At 41.3% G+C, this 13,365-nt stretch overlaps 1 protein-coding gene and 1 long non-coding RNA gene across 9 annotated transcripts in view; both read left to right on the top strand.

The window, feature by feature from the left end:
• The window catches only part of LOC144587647 (uncharacterized), a 35,708-nt gene extending 31,526 nt beyond the window's left edge, over nt 1-4,182 (top strand). The window contains exon 2 of the long non-coding RNA XR_013542819.1: nt 57-4,182. This is a non-coding gene — a long non-coding RNA (uncharacterized LOC144587647). The remainder of the gene's footprint in view (nt 1-56) is intronic.
• DLGAP2 (DLG associated protein 2) overlaps nt 1-13,365 on the top strand; it is a 522,791-nt gene that overhangs the window by 175,056 nt on the left and 334,370 nt on the right. The window lies entirely within an intron of this gene.

The following is a 13,365-nucleotide window of genomic DNA, read 5'->3' as shown; positions in this document are numbered from 1 at the left end:
GTAGGTAGGTAGGTAGGTAGGTAGGTAGGTAGGTAGGTAGGTAGGTAGGTAGGTAGGTAAGAAAGATATCACCTCAGGGAGGGGGGCGATGATAACTTCCTCAATGGCTCAAGGGGGCGTTTCTTTCAAAAAGGTTAAGAACCACTGTCCTAATTGAAAAGTTGGAAGCCCTGGGTAAAAAAAATATAGAGATATACAGTGAAAACTTCTGGTGTATTATGAATTATGTATTTATATCCAAAACAGTAGCTTGCTAGCATTTATTTATTTATTCATTTATGCTGCTTTTCTCCGAGAGTATCAGACGAGCACCAGGGAGATCAGGGTTCAAATTCTGACTCTGCCCTGGACGTTACTGGGTGACCTTGGGCCAGTTACTTTTCTACCTAACTCACTTTACAGGGTTGTTTTAAAGAACCAAAACAAGCAGGGGAACTAAATATACCCATGCTTTGAGTTAATTGGGGGAAAGATGGGATCCAGGTCAACTCAAAGATGTAAATAAGGAGGGAAGGTCAGAGAAATGAATCAAACGAAGATTAAGTAGCTGCCTCATTGGACATGAGGCCATTGGCTCATCTAGGAGCTTGTCAGGATGGAGGATTTTGAGTCCATGGGAAAGATTTCAGTGCTTGGTACTTGCCCACATAGGTGGGCGATTTCAATGTTACTTTTGCCTTATGCTTTTGCCTTATGCTTTCGCCCAACAGAGGTAATGTGCCAAAGGCATTTATCTGTTGGTTGACAACATAAAGAAACGTTGTTCCCCAAACTTTTCCCCCCATCTCCCTGCAAGTGCTTGGAATTTGTCTCCTCAAGACATGAAAGCACGGCTTGCCCTCATGGGGAGGGGACTAAATATATGATCCGGTGTGAGGAGAAAGGTTTGATTGCACACTTCCACCCTATTCTCCAACTCCCACCTGGCTGACTTCACAAAATAGAAAACCACAAAACACTGTCAGATGACAGGATGATACTTTAAAATGGCAAAAGATGCTGGAGTGAATCATGTTTTCATGAACTAAAGAAATAATAATGGAACAAATGCAGTGGAGAATCCAACTGAAGCCACAATTCACCTTTTTTTCTTTTCCCTCAGACTTGGGGAGAGGACAATAAGTATCTCCTCCCCCACCCATTTATACTGCAAGAGCAAAGCATGTATCCATGTCTCTATAGAAGTCGGGGGACAAAATAAAGCTAACAGCTAAGAGTCATCCTCCAAGCTTCTGAGCCCTTTGCCTGAATCAAGCAGAATTTGTCAGTTTTTGGCTGAAATTAGATAACATGAAGGGTTTCACCATGAATGAATGGAGAACGTTGCAGCAGTCATGGTTATTTAGGCCTTCCATTTTAAGAAGTTTGGGGGTGGGGTGGGGAGAAAAATGTGACAAACCTACATGCTATGCTAAAAGCACTTGATTCCTCCAACAAGAAGAAACTGGAGGAGTTTCGACTGCTAGGCATAAAACATAGCAATGGTGTTGAGTCACTTAAGGCAAAAGCGAAAGGAATTTGCTTGAGTACAAGCAAACGGAAAGAGTGAAGCTTTTAAAAAATGATTTAAGTATGTACATTTTAGGATGAGAATTTCACAGGCATTGATGCAAGACGGCACAATGCATGCAAAAAAAAATCATTTCTATTTACAGGTTAGATGGGAAAATATGTCAGGAGATAGGAGTGAAGTATAACCGATAGCTTGTCATAGTTCATCTACAGTGCAAATATATCGGAGATATTCTTAGTATGAATGCTTGAATAAACAAATTGTTGTCACTAGAGAGAATGTAAACATGAATGGTGTTTTCTGAATGCCAAATTGGGCTGTATTTTTTCCCCTTCCAAATTCCTGATTGGAAAAATATGATGGCCTTGGTTTTGCATATATCAGACTTTAATGTGTCACCTCCATGAAAGTTTCAAACCTCACATGGTGTGTTATGGAGAATTTGTCTATGATACAGCCTCATAGTGTTCAGTTTTGAACGCTTACAGAAATTTATTTATTTATTTATTTATTTGATTTCTATCCTGCCTATCTAATCAATTAAGATTACTCTAGGCGGCTAAAGATAAAGGGTTCTCCTTGCAAGCTTCCATAGTTGTTTTAGGGTCTTCCTGTTTAATAGGCCGAATACACATATTCATTTTCCATGTGTGGACTGCTAAATATGTGCTATTTTTCACTTATATTAAGATATGGGCTATATCCACATGAATCTTGGAATTTCTGTCAAACCGTGCTTGACTTTTAATTATGTGTCCTTCACGTAAGGCAGATCATTTTCACTTTGGCCACCAAATACATACGGCAGTTTCGTTCCACTTTTCCTAAGCCCCTATAAATGTCCCCCCCCGAAGGACTCCCCATGAGTGACCAATGCCAATTCTGGATTACCTCACCATGGGGAAGGGATGCTGTCCCTTATAGCAGTGGGCTGGGATAAACTGGGGTGGGCAACATGGAACATATGGGTCCCAAATGTGTACCCCAGGGTTTGAACATGTGGACGATAATTAGAGCAGAGAATCCTGGGACAACAGGGGCACTCTGTACTAGGGCAGAAGTAGCAGGAAGGAACCACTGTTATCTGGGTCAGCAAGAGTCTGTCACACCGCGTTGCCCTTTATGAAGGAACTGCTCCAGCTACTGTCAGTCAGTGACTGACCAGTTTTATACTATGCCCTGTACCTCTGCCCCATGCAATCGCTCTGAAGGTTGGCGTCCTGTTGCTGCAGGATATTTCTTTAACCTTCTGCTCTTGTGTCCTTTCTCCAGTCTAAATCACTTGCTGCTCCTGTTCTGGCTGCTCTCTGACATCCTAACTGGTTAGGCTCTGTAACGTGCAGATGAAACAGGACAAAAATACTGCCCATATCCAGACCCTCCTCGATTTGAAGATCATTTGTCTGTTTTGATTCTCACTCACAGGAAAGCGATTTTGTGATTGTTTTAAGTCAGTGGTGCATACGTTTAACTTGGCCTGCTTTTAAATGGAGTAGCTTAGATTGCACTGTAGATCTGACACATTGTCAGTCAATGTCTGTGTGTCATCTGTCCGAGGAGACTGCATTTCTCAGACAGATATTTCCTAGGAATGGAAGGTGGGTTGAGGATAAAAAGATCACCTTGGTTATTTAGGGGCTGTTAGGCAAAAAAGGTAAATGAATCCTCTAGCATCTGTAGAGATTTTAATGATAATGTCTACATTTTTGGTGGCTGAAAGCTAAGGTAATAGTTTGCATTCTCTCTGTTCTGTTATTGCTTTGGAAAATGATCATAACAATATTGACTTCATTTATTATAGCACTGAATACATTTTTGGCAGGCAATGGAAACCATCTCCCCAACTTCTGGATAAATCAAATGATGTGCCACATTCTTATGAGGTTTCATTTTCATGCAAGCATTGTATGGGAGATGGTTTTCATGAGGAGGAACCCTTACCTTGTACTCTTTTTAAAATGCATGTTTCACATCTTAAAAAAAGCCCACAATTTTTTTATCCCTTTCCAGTGTTCCCATTTGTCTTGTAGTAGGTTAGGCAGAGTATTTGGGCAGTCACTTCAGTATTTTGGGGGTGAGGATCCCCCACTCTGCTGACTATGGTCTTCGCCAATCAGGGATCATGCAGTGAACATGGGGGTGCAAATGTAATGGTACCTCTTAGCTAATCATATTTTTCCCAGGCTTAAATCTTATCTAATTTAACGGAGAAAAGTGCAAAGTTCTACACCTAGGAAAAAGAAACCAAATGCACAGTTACAAGATGGCAAATACATGGCTCAGCAATATTACATGTGCGAAGGGTCTCAGAATAGTTATAGATTACAAGCTTCAAAAAAAAAAAAAAAGGCCAATGCCATTTTAGGCTGAATGAAAGAAGTATAACCTCCAAAGCCCACGAGGTACTAGTTCTCCTCTATTTGGCATTGGGTAGGCCTCATCTTGGACATGATAAAAGACAAAAATGATAGGGACCTCACAGAAGCAGAAGACATCAAGAAGAGGTGGCAAGAGAGAAATTATACTAGAAAGATCTGGATGTCCCAGAAAACCCAGATAGTGTGGTTGCTGACCTTGAGCCCGACATCCTGGAGAGTGAAGTCAAGTGAGCCTTAGAAAGCATGGCTAACAACAAGGCCAGTGGAGGTGATGGCATTCCAGTTGAACTACAGTGGTGCCCCGTATAGCGAGGTTAATCCGTTCCGGATTAACCTTCGCTATACGAAAACATCGCTGTGCGGGCAAGGAAAGCCTATTGGAACGCATTAAACTTAGTTTAATGTGTTCCAATAAGCGTCCAAACTTACCCCTCCAGCGATGTTTTCGCGGCCGGCGGCCATTTTGGAGCCGCCGATCAGCTGATCGGTGGCTCCAAAATGGCCGCCGGATGACCCGAAATGGCCCCCTATCAGTGTTTTCGCGCCCTCCCCTTGCTTACGGAGGTCGCGAAAACGCTGCGGGGGGGGCATTTCGGGCCATCCGCGGCCACCACTGTATTTGAAATCTGTTAAGGTGCTACACTCAATATGGCAGCAAGTTTGGAAAACTCAGCAGTGACCACAGGATTGGAAAAGATCAGTCTACATCCCAATCCTAAAGAAGGGCAGTGCCAAAGAATGCTCCAGCTACTGTACAATTGCACTTATTTCACACGCTATCAAGGTTATGCTCAAAATCCTCCAAGGCAGGCTTTAGCAGTATGTGGACGGAGAACTCCCAGAAGTACAAGCTGGATTTTGAAGGGGCAGAAGAACTAGAGACTAAATTGCTAACGTGTGGTGGATTATGGAGAAAGCCAGAGAGTTTCAGAAAAACATCTACTTCTGCTTCAGTGACTACACAAAAGCCTTTGACTGTGTGGACCACAGCAAACTATGGCAAGTCCTTAAAGAAATGGGAGTGCCTGACCACCTTATCTATCTCCTGAGAAATCTATATGTGGGACAGGAAGCAACAGTTAGAACTGGATATGGAACAACTGATTGGTTCAAAATTGGGAAAGGAGTACGACAAGGCTGTATATTGTCTCCCTGCTTATTTAACTTATACTGTATGCAGAATACGAAAGGCCGGAGTGGAGGAATCCCAAACTGGAATTAACAATGCCGGAAGAAATATCAACAATCTCTGATATGCAGATGATACCACTGTGATGGCAGAAAGTGAGAAGGAATTAAAGAACCTCTTAATGAGGATGAAAGAGGAGAGCACAAAAAACGGTCTGAAGCTCAACATCAAAAAAACTAAGATCATGGCCACTGGTCCCATCACCTCCTGGCAAATAGAAGGGGAAGATATGGAGGCAGTGACAGATTTTGCATCCCAAATCTAGCTGTCTTCATACAAATACATGCATGACTATTCAGACTGATGGTAGACTTTTCCAAATTCTGCTCATGACATATCAGAGTGAAGGAGTGTCAGCCTGGCTGAAGAGCCACCCAGGTCTAAGAAGAGTCAGCTAGGTTGCTGAAACTGAGGTTTCTATGCCTATAATAACTGTGGCACATTCGGGTGCTGACCGCAGACACTGGGGCAGGCTGCCCCACTTGCAGGAGTTCTGTGAACCCAAGGGCTTGTATACTGGCCCCAGGCGCCTGCACAGCAGCAGATCCTGTAGAGGCCGTGTTGTCTGGTTGCAGGAGATGGAGGAAAGGTAGAACATGGGAAGAGTAGTCCTGAGCCAGCAGGATAAGAAGCTTCAGAGCAAACTCTCAAGGATCAAGATGCTCACTGGGAGTGTCCTGGGTGCTGACATCTGGCAGCTGCCTCTTTTGCCTTGAGGTCTCTGGATTGCCCTGAACAAGACACACTCCTTCCAATTTCCTGGACAGTTACACCTTTGCAAACACACCTTTCATATTCCTTCCAAGTAAAAAGTGCCAGAAATGAGTAGAAGGTGAACAAAATATGCACAAATCATACATACCATTTCATCTCAGCTTTTGTTCGGTCTGACATGTGGCCGATTTCCCTCTCCTTGGCTGTGTTATGTCATATTTATTTACTTTTTGTTGTTCAATATGAACAGTTTAAGGTGGCTGACTGGCCAGGCCAGGGACCTCTGATTTCTGTCATTTACCATTGATTAAGGCTGATTGAGAAAAGTCACATCATCTTAGGAATCATTCTTTTTTTCTGTGCCTGTCTAATGGAAGCAACTTAAATCTCCTGCATCTCAGTAACAAAAGGTTAGCAAACTGATTATTCTTTAAAAAAAAAAGGGGGGGGGGAGACCTGACTGAGGCCAATCTTATTTGGAGGCTCTGCTTCAGATGATAGTGGTTAGGGGAACCTTTGCTATTCAACTCATACAATTTTAGTGTTGCCAGGAAAAATATTTAATTCTGCTTTAAAGTTTGGTAAGCCAGAACAGTTGTTCCCCATAAGCCCTGTTCAAATCAGACCTTCGATGTATGGTTAGCATATAGATTTGTACTTCGATGGCACAATTTGTAGAAAATTAAATATCTGTTTTTATTTCCTGCAGATCTCAGCTGATCCCAGAGGGATACAGCAAATATGCAGAACTCAGCCACCTCATTTTCAGTGTATACACCTGCAATAAAAGGGGGACATTGTTTCTCATTGATACAACTCTCTTTCAAGGTTTATATTTTATTTTATTGAGCTGAAGGTTTCACCCGAAAGATATTTGTGAGGAATGAATCAGCTGGACTTGAGTTATAGTGAGTCAATGAAACTGACATACTGCACACCGAAGATTTTAGGTGTTTGAAGGAACACAACTGATTTAACACCCTGGTAGCTAATTGTATATTGATGCAGACCAGTGGGATCGGAATAGTGTGGTATCTTTAATGCCCATTTTTAGAAGCTTTGTCGGAGTAGGAAAAAAATAAGATATTTAGGTCCTGTGAAATTCCATAGGAATTCATGTCGAGGTTATTATAGATGTTAGAGGTTGTTTTTGCATAGCTTGAATGCCTCTGCTATTTATGCTAATTTTAATGTCAGCATATGTTTTACTTTTAATTGGTGTTTTTGTTAATTGTGTCTCATTTTCAGAAGGCGCCCGGACATGAACAGCTCCTTCCATACAATTCCTCCCAAGTTATTCGACTTTTTATTATACCAAATACCAGAATCATGTTTATTTTTAAAAAGGAGTGTCATATACATCAGCAGAGATGTATTGGGACATGATGAGCCGACAGTTTGGGGAACCTTCTAGAACAGTGTGTGAGGTGAGATGTAAGGTAACATGCTGTGGGGCTGCAGGAAGTAGATAGAAAACTCTGGAAATCATCATTCCCTTTCTACACTAGATCTCTATCCCTTCCATGAATACAAGGAAGGGTAACTCTAGATCCAACCAATTGTTTGCTATTACCATGCTGGCTTGGTTTGGTTTGATTTGATGAGAACAAAGCCAATAGGAAGTCCAGATCATCTATTCTCTTCTCCCGTACTCATTATTCTTCTCCCATACTTATGATTCCTGAACCAACCTGGGGATTCACACACAGAACACCAGTTTTATGCTGCCCTTCCTCCTCTTCTTCCTTGGAAGTTTAAATGGATATTAAATAATTTGGGATCCCTGGGAAATATAGTCTTCCCAGGATGTAAATTGTGACCCAGCTAGGATCCTGGTAACTGAGAAGATGCCATAGTAATGTTAAAGCCATTGGAAGGAGAGGGGGAATACAATGGAGAAGAGACATAGAGAGACCCCTCTCTGCCATTACTACAGTCATCTCCACTACTGTGGCCATATCACTGAGTGGGCACAAGGGATTAACACGGAGCAAACGTTTTTCCATCATTATTAAAACGTGATTCAGACTTGATGCCTGTAGACCTCTGGTGAACACAAGCATTGAGAGTCTCTGAAATTCATACAGAAAACTTCCAGACAATGTGGCTAAATCAGCCTTCCCCAACTGACTGGCTGTCAGTCACACAATGGCAGCCCATGGCCAGGGTAGAAGGGGCACCCTCATCTTTGTTTACCAGCTGTCTCTGCCCCTAAGTTATGGCTGTTAGAATACCCCAGTCAGCTAGAATAGCAAATTGGAGGAAAAGAGGTGAAAGAAAAGCTGTTTCAAAGCCATCAGTGACTTTGATGTTCCCCGTCGTCCACCCTTAAACAACATCCAAACAACAGACTCCACAGCTACTATAGGACACTTGGTCACAGCCTTCTGCACATGCATCTCAGGCACTGGGATTCTCTTCAAAGTATAGAAATCATTCCTAATTTTGCATTTGGTTGTAGAAATTGGCATGTGCAGTTTTGTAAAAAATAAATAAATCAGTGTCTTTTTACAGCATCATTTTGGTAAGGTTGTTAAGTATTGATGCTAGAGTAAGGGGCAGGAGGTTGGCTGTTGGGGTTGAAGCTTTAGAAGAAGAGTTTGTAGGCTTTCACGTTCATGGCCCTGCAAACTTGTGTCTAATCCTGGTGCTTCTCCAGGGTTTTTTTTTGCTTGTATCCTCATCCTCTCTCTGGTGCCTGGCGAACAGAACTATCCTTATCAGTCTTTCCTACTGCTGTTACTACAGATTGCAGGCTGTATCCCCTCCATCTCTAGCCATCCATATACTCTTGCACCCCTAACAGAACAGTGGAAGTATTGTAACAGGAACTGTACAGCTATTTCTTCTCCTTTTTTAAAAGGGTTGAATTGCTAGAGAGATCCTTCACTGGGTATAAGAGTTCACACTTTCCTGAATGGGAGCTGCCTTGCCCTTTTCTTTTTCGAATCTCTTCATGCTGCTGCAGTCGGCTGTCAGTGATGTAACTGGAATCGTAGGGCAGTGTGAGAGTGATATGTATTTTGCTATCCATAATGCTTCCTTTCTCCAAACTTTACTTGCTAAATGTGCAGCACTGGGGGAAGATGGAGCTATTTGTTTAAATCTCAAGTGCATGTCTATTTTAAAAAAAGAGTCCCAGGGCCTGGAAAAGAGAAAGTGAGCAAGCTAAGGGTAACTGCAAACCAGGTAGTCTTGGTTCAGATTTTATTACCACCAGGTCTGTGTTTTATTTTATCAGCCTCGCTTCTACTAATGTTGGACAAATGATACTGTCCAGCCTTACAAAATTACTTGAAAGGTTAATGATAATGTGCAGCAAACTGGACTTGGAGTTTTACAGATGTGTATTTTCTTATTGAGACTGTTCTTTCCTGCCCAAAAGGGGCGCCTGTGTGCAAACTGAGTATTGTAAAACTGTTACAAGAATACAAATAAATAAATATGACACGGTCAAATTGCACATTTGCTGTGAACCACCCAGATTAGCTCGGGTAGCTAGATGGGTGGTATATAAATTGAATTATTATTATTATTCACAAACACCACGCACAGTCAAAATTAAAAAACATTTGACTAGTTTTATATGACAGATACAAATTTTAACCAAAAATCTAAGTATCTCTTAAATATCGACACAGTATGTATGCTGTTCCTAATATTGCTGTTTTTGTAGCTCTGATGGTGTGATTTCTGAGAACTGCAACTACTTATAGTACCGTGTGAAATTTCTTGATATTGTTCCCAAAGCCCCAATGACTACGGGGACCACTGAAGTGTGTTTCTTCCAGAGGCAAGATGTTTCAATTGCCAGATCTCTGTACTTTGTTAGGTTTTTTTCCAGTACCTTATTTTCAACTCTGGCACCCCCTGGAATTCCAATGTCAATGATCAAGACATTTCTTCATTCTGTTACTACTATGTCTGGCATGATATGTTCAAAGTGTCTCTCCATTTGGATTTGGAAATCCCATAAGATCTTGACTTCCTCATTTTCTGACACCTTCTCTACTTGATGATCCCATGGGTTTTGGAGGCTGCAAGTTATATTTTTTGCATAATGACCAGTGCACTAACTTTGCCACTCTATCATGTTTAATTTTGTAATCTGTTTGTGCAGTCTTTGGACATTTGCAGATGAGGTGTGACACAGTTTCATCTTTTTCTTGGCAGAGTCAACATTTGCTGTTAGCACTAATTCCTTGGATCTTAGCTTTCATCACGTTGGTTTGGAGTGCTTGTTCTTGTGCCACAAATATCCAGCCTTTGGTTTCTTTCTTAAGGGTCCCCAGTTTTAGCCATGCCCATGTTGAATTGTGATCATGCTTTCCATCAATATTTCTCAGGTATTGTCCATTTAGTGGTTTATTTTTCCAGCTGTTTAATTTATTTTCAAATAATTGTTTCTTACATGTATTATTATCATTATCATTATCATTATCATTATCATTATCATTATTATTATTATTATTATTATTATTATTAGTAGTAGTAGTAGTAGTAGTAGTAGTAGCAGCAGCAGCAGCAGCAGCAGCAGCAGCAGCAGCAGCAGCAGCAGCAGCAGCAGCAGTAGTATACAAGACAGCTGCCAATCTTCTTAGGAGTGGATGTCCAAGCTAATTCACTCCAAGGTTAAACCATGCAATGCTCAGAGAAATTGCAAAAAACCCAAGTGTTACATCTCAGACTCTACGGGCCTTAGTGAGCATGTGAAATGTTAAAATTCAGTACAGTAGAATTAAAACAGACTGAACAAGTATGGTTGTTTGGCAGGGTTATCAGGAGAAATCCTCTTCTTTCTGAAAAGAACATGACACCATGGCTTAGGTTTGCCAAGCTGCATCTGGACAAACCACAGGAATGCTGGAACCATGTCCTTTGGACAGACGAGACCAAAGTGAAGATGCTTGGCCATAATGCACAGCTTCACACTGCATATTAGCACATATGCCTCATACCAACGGTGAAGCACGGTGGTGGATGGGTGATGATTTGGGCTTATTTTGCAGCCACAGGATCTGGGCAGCTTCTAGTCATTGAGTCAACCTTGAACTCCTCTGTATACCAAAGTATTCTGGAGTTCAGTGTGAGGTCATCTGTCTGACAGCTAAAGCTTGGCCAAAATTGGGGTCTCACAACGGGGAGTGATCCCAAGGACACCACCAAATCTCCAATAGAATGGCTGGGGAAAAAAATCAAGACATTACAATGGCCCAGACAAAGTCCAGACCTCAACCTGTTTGGAATTATGTGGTAGGACTTTAAGACAGCTGTGCATAAACACACCTTAATGAACTGATGCAACCTTGTAAAGAAGAGTGGAGCCAAATTCCTCCACAACAATGTGAAAGACTGATAAAGTCATAGTGAAAACAATTACTTCGAGTTATTGCTGCTAAAGGTGGTTCTCCAGGCTAATGAATCATAATGTGTACTTAGGTTTTCACACATGGCTTCTCCATTTTGGCTTAATTTTGTAAAATAAATAATGACACACTGTAATATATCATGTGTTGCTATTCGTCTGAGGTTATATCTACCTTATTTCAGACCTGCTAAGGATCAGATGATTTTTAATATACCCTGATATGTAAAGCCATAGAATGCAAAGGGTGTACTTTCTTTTTCACATGATTGTATGCACACACACACACACACACACACACACACACACACACACACACACACACACACATTTGTACAACACTTTGAATTTTAATGAAAAGTAATGTATCAGGAGCAGATAAATAAACATATATTTTTATAGCTGAAACAAAATAAAAGAAGAAATAAGGATAAAACTTCGGTGGGCTCTCTAAGAGAAATGCAATTATTATATGATCATTTATGATCACGAATGGTAATAACAGTCTTGAAATGTGAACTTCTGGTGGAAGAATTTGTGAAGGAGGGAAATTTCACACTAATAGAGAAACCCTTTTGATGTAAGAGAAATTGATGCGGTGTGTAAACTTCCTAATATCAGGGCAGGGGTGGCAGATGCTGAGGCAGGGCTCATTTGATAGGAGCTTCCTCAGGAGAAAGTGCATTAATAGATGTTCCAATAAGAAAAGAAAACTGGTCAGCCATGAAGGAGGCCATAAATAACAAAGTATTTCTTTTCTGTCTTCCACGCAACCTTCTTGTAAATTACTTCAATATTTTCTGCACAAATCCAGAACATATTTTCTCTGTTGTCTGTCCATGATCAACTAATGGAAGTTAACATTGTGAGAGAACATAAATATTCCAAGCCCATCAGGGTTCATGGTGAAGGGAAAGTGTTTTATGATTTCACGGAACGGGTGAGATTGCATTTTCGCAAGCACTGTCAATGCAAGAAAAACATTTATTTGCTTAATAGTTCTGCTGGTCTAGATTAAGTGTTCCCCCAAGATCATCCACAGGAATTTTTCCATGGGTAGGTAGGGAAGCCAAAGCTACAAAGCAGGGTGTTACCATAATTCACATGCATGACAAGCACATCACAATACAAGATGCCTGTCCGTGTACATTAAATTTAGGTTGGTTTTTTGGGAGGCACAAACGGCCCCTTACGTCCTTGTGGGTACCTTTGCATTTCTCCCCAACCCCAGTCTCTCTAGCTGTTCTATATTTCTAAAATTTGCACAAGAGTAAATGCCATTTTGGAAAAGTGCTTTTGAAGACTTAGAATCAGTCAAATGCTTTATACTGGAGATTGTGATGCGCTTGCCAGGCAGACATCAATGTGTGGGCATTTTCAAGAGCTTTGCTCTTTATATTGTATTAGGTGCTGCCAAGTAAGAACCACCAAGTAAGAGAACCCATTATAGGATTTTCAAGGCAAGTAAGAAGGGGTGGTTTTACAAGTTTTAACTGCCCTCACCAGTGAGTTTCCATGGTCAAACAGAAATTCAAACCCAGATCTCTTGATTGTCAGTCACTCTATCCACTCTCCACTCCACTCCGCTGAGCATCTGGCTTTGTTCTCCCTCTTCACAATAACGAGAAGGGCTAAATCTGGAGAGACCAACTAGTGCCCTGAAACCTGGCAATCTTATGACCATTTTATCTGTTCATTTTCCACTGGCTTTTTGCACTACTGTCATATGCTAGTTGGAAGAAGCCAAGTTCTCTCCAGTGGAGCTTAGGCAACTGATTTTAGGGCTGTTGGATTTAGGCTTTAGGAAAGATATCCCATAAACAGAAGAGGAAGTTCCTTATTTGGGTATGAATGTCAGAGCAGGAAGGTTTTTGCTTTGCTTTGTCATTGGTCTTCAAGACCTAAACACAAGATGTCTTTAAAGTCTGATTTCTCCAGCTCAAAAAGCCTGCCTCACAGTATGCTTTTGGATCTAGTGACAGGTTATTGATCACATCTGTTTCTGCCCTTAATATCTCCACTGGAATAGCAAACTAGATTCTCCTTTGTTCCCAAGATATGAAGTGTTCTTATTGATTGTTGCTTGTACACGGCTGGTTTGCTCTGTTCTCTAAGCCTATACCAACCAAGAAGCCTGCATATTCCCCATCAGGTTCAGTTCAAGGCAACGGTGTTACTGTACTTCAAATTATATTGTGAGCGTTTT

Source organism: Pogona vitticeps, chromosome 1 (genome assembly GCF_051106095.1).
Source record: "Pogona vitticeps strain Pit_001003342236 chromosome 1, PviZW2.1, whole genome shotgun sequence".
NCBI lineage: Eukaryota > Metazoa > Chordata > Lepidosauria > Squamata > Agamidae > Pogona > Pogona vitticeps.
The sequence above is the reverse complement of the archived record's forward strand: the minus strand, read 5'-3'. Positions and strand labels throughout refer to the sequence as shown.